General features: G+C 39.8%; 1 long non-coding RNA gene across 1 annotated transcript; it reads right to left on the bottom strand.

Moving 5' to 3' along the window:
• Window positions 1-4,535: 4,535 nt before the first annotated feature.
• LOC112845549 (uncharacterized) lies at window positions 4,536-5,341 on the bottom strand. The gene is made up of 2 exons (XR_003218393.1): window positions 5,202-5,341; window positions 4,536-4,890 (listed from the first exon to the last, which is right to left on the bottom strand). It is a non-coding gene; the product is annotated as an uncharacterized LOC112845549 (long non-coding RNA).
• Between the last annotated feature and the right edge of the window lie 481 nt (window positions 5,342-5,822).

The raw sequence follows: 5,822 nt of genomic DNA, 5'->3' as shown, positions 1-5,822 counted from the left end.
CTCTAGGAACGACAAGCAAGCCTGTAGTCGTTGATCAAAGTGCTCTACTGGGATAATATGGCACAGTGAGATCTGTAAGTTATCATGGCACATGATAATTCAAAACTTTGTATCTCAGGAGAAAGATTTTAACATTAGAACCACCTGTGTAATACTGTGTAGCTGACCTACCATAGATGAACACAAGACTTTGACAGTGAATTCTTTCAGGAGGTTGGAGCGTTCATGGATTGTTGTCAGCAGTTTGTGCCGTTAACACAAGGACACTCCACAGTCACAGTAACAATAAATGCCAGAACCATAGACTGCATATAAAACATGAATGTAGCTTTGGCGTTTGGAAAGTGAAGCCAGTAATTCAGCTTTCAGTATTCCTGATGGCCGTGAGGAGGGAACTCATTTGGTTCGAAAATAATTCTTCTTCTATGGAAGTCTGGAAAACAAGACTTTGATCCACAACCTCAGGAAACACTTTCCTGATGAATTCGTGGCCAGAGTCACTAGTTTCAAGTCTTATTTAATACAATGTGACTTTCATTGTATAAATTATGTTCTCCTTTGTGTAACTGACAACTTGCAAGCCTTTGAGCGTGTGCCTCAATTAAACAGTGAAATCCACACTCACTTGTCACATCCCAGATTCAACATGTCTAGACTGTCACGCAAAAGTGCACAGCTTGAGGCTTCATAACAAGTTTTTGCAAACTAATGGATGGACTCACAACAGTGACAGTCTGTGGCATAATGTTGCTTCTAAAGATATGACCGGTGTTTTCTTTGGCTTTTTTTATATATATATATTTTCTCATTTCTCATTTTTCTGAATTACAATATATGAGATTATTTCTTGTTCATCCCATAAGAGCACTCAGTTTCATAACAAGAAACCGAGGTTCTTCATGTCTGGTTCAGACATGAAATTAATCAAAACATTGGTCCAACTCATGCATTTGCCACAACAAAGAAGGCAGATGTTGTAAATTCTCCTCAGCATCAACTCCACATGCCATCGTCCCTATTCTTCATCTCATTACTTGGCATATATAATCTCTGGTGTACTGTGGCTTTTGGGGCAGGAGACAGAGTGAACTATAAAGGGTTTTATACAAGCTGAGGAGTGGAGTTAAACTGGAAGGCAGTCTGCATGTTTGTATGGAAACAATTCTTTCATGAGTTGCAATTCTGTTTGATTCCAGATGTAAAAAGCCACAGGGAGAGAAAGATGCATATCAGTCTTGACACCTAAATCCAGGATGATGCTGCACTTGAAGTGCTATCCTAACCTCACCGAAAGACTACATTTAGCAAAAGTATTCTCTGTGCATTCTTTCCTAAGCAATAATGATTCTGAACAAGCAGGATAGAAATTCTTCCAGTTATATTAAAGGATCCACATACTTTTTTGGGGAAGAAAAGTGAGTTAGGTAACTTTAAACTTTGCATATTTGTTGGTGTAAGACAGGCTGGTCTGAGTATTTCAGAAACTGTTGATCTGCTAGGATTTTCCCACACAACCATCTCTGGGATTAAAAAGAGGAACATATGCAGTGAGCAGCAGTCCTTTGAGTAAAAATGCCTTGTTGATGTCAGAGGTCAGAGAGAATGGCGAGACTGCTTCAAGATAATAGGAAAGCAGAAATAACTCAAATAACCACTCATATCAACCAAGGTGTGTAGAAAGACATCTCTGAATAACACATTGAATCCTGTAGCAGATGGTCTACAACAGCAGAAGACTACATCAGTCCCACTCCTGTCAACTAAGACAGCACAGGCTCACCAAAATTGGAAATAGAAGACTGGAAAAACAATATGAGCAACATTCAGAAGGTAGGGTCAGAATTTTGCATAAAAAACACGAAAGTGTGTCTCCGTCATGCCTCGTTCAGGCAGTTTTGCTATACTATTGGCTGTAAATTACTTCAGGTGAATGGAATGTCTCTAAATGCTATCTCAGCCAAAAAGCTAAGGATTTTTTAAAACTGTGAATCATGCAAAACCGCTCTGGTAAAATGCAGGAATTGTTTTAAAAAAGGGAAATGAGCATAATAAGTTCCCTTTGACAATAATTTTTTTTAAAAATCACAAATTATTATGATCCTACTTTAAGTCTAATCTCTGTACTCAAGTAATTACACTAAGTCATGCAAATGTTTTGTGTTTGTTCTTGACAGGGAAGCACGTTTTCTTTCTGGCTGCTTCTCTGTGGTCTGACCAGAAACTAACTCATCCTTATTCTAGAAAGTGAACCACAACATGTGGCAACAGAGCCCACAAACATGAGCTCATTCCTCTTGAGGGGAAACTAGCAACTGAAAAAAAACAGAGATAGAAAGAGAGAAAGTCCCAGTGTTCCTCTCCACATCCATTTGTCTTTGGACTACATTCCTGCTCCTCTTCCTCAAATGAAATGGTTATCCCTGCAAACAATGAGAAGACTGAGCTGCAGGAGCATCTGCAGCATGTGAAGTGGGACATGAAACAAAAATTGGCTCACAAGGTCGAGGTCAACTTCAGCATCAGCACATTCTTTGAGCCAAGGCGTTGGAGAGAAAGCAGGCGCGAACTGAAAGTGGCCCAAGTCTCTTCCTAACATGCTTTTATTTCCCACATACTTCGTGATCAGCAGGCCTCAGTATGTTATCAGGTAATACTGAGACAAACAGCTGCTTACGTGCTGAAATGTGGATGTATTATTTGAGAAAAGCATTACACATGAATCAGAAGAACAATACATTTGACCAATAGGCTAACATTAAAGTAAACTCATCAGTATTAAAAATACAGCTGGAAAGGTGAACTGTTCCTACTTAAGAGCAAGTGCAGGCAGATATGTTGCAAAATGTATTTACCATCATAATTAAATACAAAAAGAAAGAATGTGCAGAAAAAATCTGAACTCTAAACTCACACCTATGATATTAATTTAAAAATCATAGTTGACCTTTGAGTTATTGTAACAAAAAAGGAAAAAAGTCTTTTCTGTGGCTAAGTCCTCAATTTCCTTTATACCTTGTAATGTTGTCAGTCTCCATATGAGTCACGTTGACCACGTGCTGTGTGCTTCAGCTTTGCTCTGGAATGTCAGGTTTCAAATTGCATGTACCTGATATTGCCTTGCCATGCCATGCCAGAGATATAAGATTGTGTGTAACTGTAAAATCAAATGACTATTATTTATTTGCAATAAAATAACATAAAACACACACCAAAGTACACACAGGACTTTTATTAGTAAGTTACAATGCGGACACATGCACTGCCAAGGACATTTAAAAAAATATACTATGACATTTCATCATGTTCAGTTAAACAGTTAAGAATCAAGCAGTTAAGTAAGAAAAGATTTTTTCTGTTTATAACAATTAGAACATGTATGATTGAACACAGAAGAAACATGCACTTTACTGCACTGCAACATAGAAAATATCCTAAGTGTAGAAAAACATATCATTTCATTTGACAAACACTTGATGATACAAATGTGTTTGCAGTGACTGACTCACCCGAGTTTCTTCCAGAAGCCACAGGTTAACAGGTTAAAGGATATTGTGTCACACAGCATGTTCTTTGGAAACTTGTTCAGCGCAGTGGTTTGAGAAAATATCACAGGCTGTCTGAGCGAGCAGGGTTTCCTTGATGTCATACCCCTCCAGAGGCAAGTGCGGTTTGGTGGTGCATCACGGTGTAGTGTGATGTACCGGGTTGTCAAAACCGGCTGCTGACATGACAGAACACTGCCTCCTGCACCAGCCAAAGGCACTTTCCACAAGGGCTTGTCAGGTCAGGGATCTGGTAATGGACCCACAATGCCTCTGTAGAATCCACTCCTAAAGAAAACATCAATGACAATAATGTAAGGAAGAAGGTTATTATACTGAACAACAACTAAACTAAAAAGTGTGAAACAGTGGTGCATAAGTTAGAGACTGGGATGTATATATGTACTGACTGAGTTAGCCGTCTTCAGAAAGTGTAATGTTGTATGTAAATTAATACCTATTCTGACACATGCATGTATGAACAAATAGCAACATGCATTGTAACACAGGAAACCAAATTTTACAAATCTAATTACCGTACTCCAGTCTGGGCCATCCTATTTGGTACCGGCTTAGTGAAGATCATAGAGTTGATAGGTCCTGGCTTCACACCCTAACAGAAGACACATTTACTATGGATGGTGTTGCTGTTCATATGTAAACATGGTCTAATTCAAAAACTTTAACCTTATTTAAATTACCACTGTCCGTGGCTTGTGCCATTGCTGTTCAGATTCGGTGCAGCTATGCACAGGGGGACAACCGCACTCTGAGTTGTGAGTAGTGTGCTGTTTGGAAGAGCAGTGCCACTGTGTGATTGCACATAACAGCACCTGCCACACAGGAGCACTGGCGATGAATCCAGAAGCTTATCTAAGAAGAAAGAACTAAAATTAAAAATGTAACATCATCTTCATGGAAGAGCCAAACAGGAACATAGTTCAGTGTTATGGTTACTGACCCCTACAGGCTTACCCTCCTGAATGCTTAGTGTTTCCTTCTCTCCCTATTAAAACAATTTAACCATCCTTGATAACTGTAATAACTTAGATTGTGTATATTTGCAGTATTAACTTGGTGTAAATTTGTTTCTGATCACCCAAACACATCTGACTAGTCAAATTAGGTGTGATAAAGCAGGGGGACAAGGAAAACATTCAAGTTGATGGGCCTTCAGGAATGAACTTAACTAATGCTTAAATGAACTGAACCCCACTGAACAGGGATTAACAACTTTACACAGCTTCCTGCCTACACTTAGTCTGTGTGGTGCCTCACTCTTCCTCATTGACCTGTAGCACAGGGCTCTCACACCGACCTCCCCTGTCAACCTGTGTTTTTTTGGACACTGAATAAAGATACAAGAACATTAGCATTATTTCTGTACTACTCATGTCAACACGTCTTAAACATATATACTTTACACGTAGCAAGAGTAGCATTGGGTAGTTAACTACCTGCTTAGTTAGCCAACTACCTAACGCTATTATAAAAGTGTCTAACAACAAAAGTGACATTAGTTAACCTCAACTATAAACACCGTTTAAGGAAACATGTAATGTAGAGAATTGACATCAAATGAACACATAGCGGAGTAACGTAGTGTTTGCATTTCACGTTAGCTAACGTTTCTTTGTCGGTTAATTTACGTTTTCTTACCTTCGTAGTTGTGTATATATGATGCAGCATATAACTTAAATCCTTTATCTACACATGCTGACGGGGTTTGTCGTCACTCTGTAAATCCGATGAACATCAGTGATGTTCAAATTTGGGAGCTCTTGTAGGACGAGTGCAACGTGGAGGTCGGATTATGAATGAGTGGGAGGAGTTGCGCCATTAGAAGGAAGATTACATGACGCGTCAAAAGGCTGAGTGCTTTGAAGTTCGGCCGTGCTTTGAAGTGGGCCGTTAGGTTACGCCTACTGAGGGCATAATAGAAGTCAAAAACCAGCATTAGTGTGTGTTAGTCTGTTCCTCTGGCTTTGCGTTTCTTAACGTTTTGTCCATTTCCATCAGCATCGGCGGAGCCTTGGGCATACGCTGTGCGATTTTTTTCAGTGGCGTTATTCAGCGCCTGCTCAAACTGTACGATTGACTCGCAGGGGTTAGAAGTTCGTAGGTCACGATGCAGGGTCTCACACTATACGCCCGATGCTCTGATGCGACCTGAGTGCTCACACTAAGCATCAATCTGTCCCTCTCTCTCCCTCTCTGTCTTTCACTCACACAGACACACACACCACCACCATCAACTGTGCTAAATTGCTAATGAAAAAT

This window comes from Oreochromis niloticus, unplaced genomic scaffold (assembly GCF_001858045.2).
Source record: "Oreochromis niloticus isolate F11D_XX unplaced genomic scaffold, O_niloticus_UMD_NMBU tig00007842_pilon, whole genome shotgun sequence".
Classification (NCBI taxonomy): domain Eukaryota; kingdom Metazoa; phylum Chordata; class Actinopteri; order Cichliformes; family Cichlidae; genus Oreochromis; species Oreochromis niloticus.
This window is presented reverse-complemented; position numbering and strand designations above follow the sequence as displayed.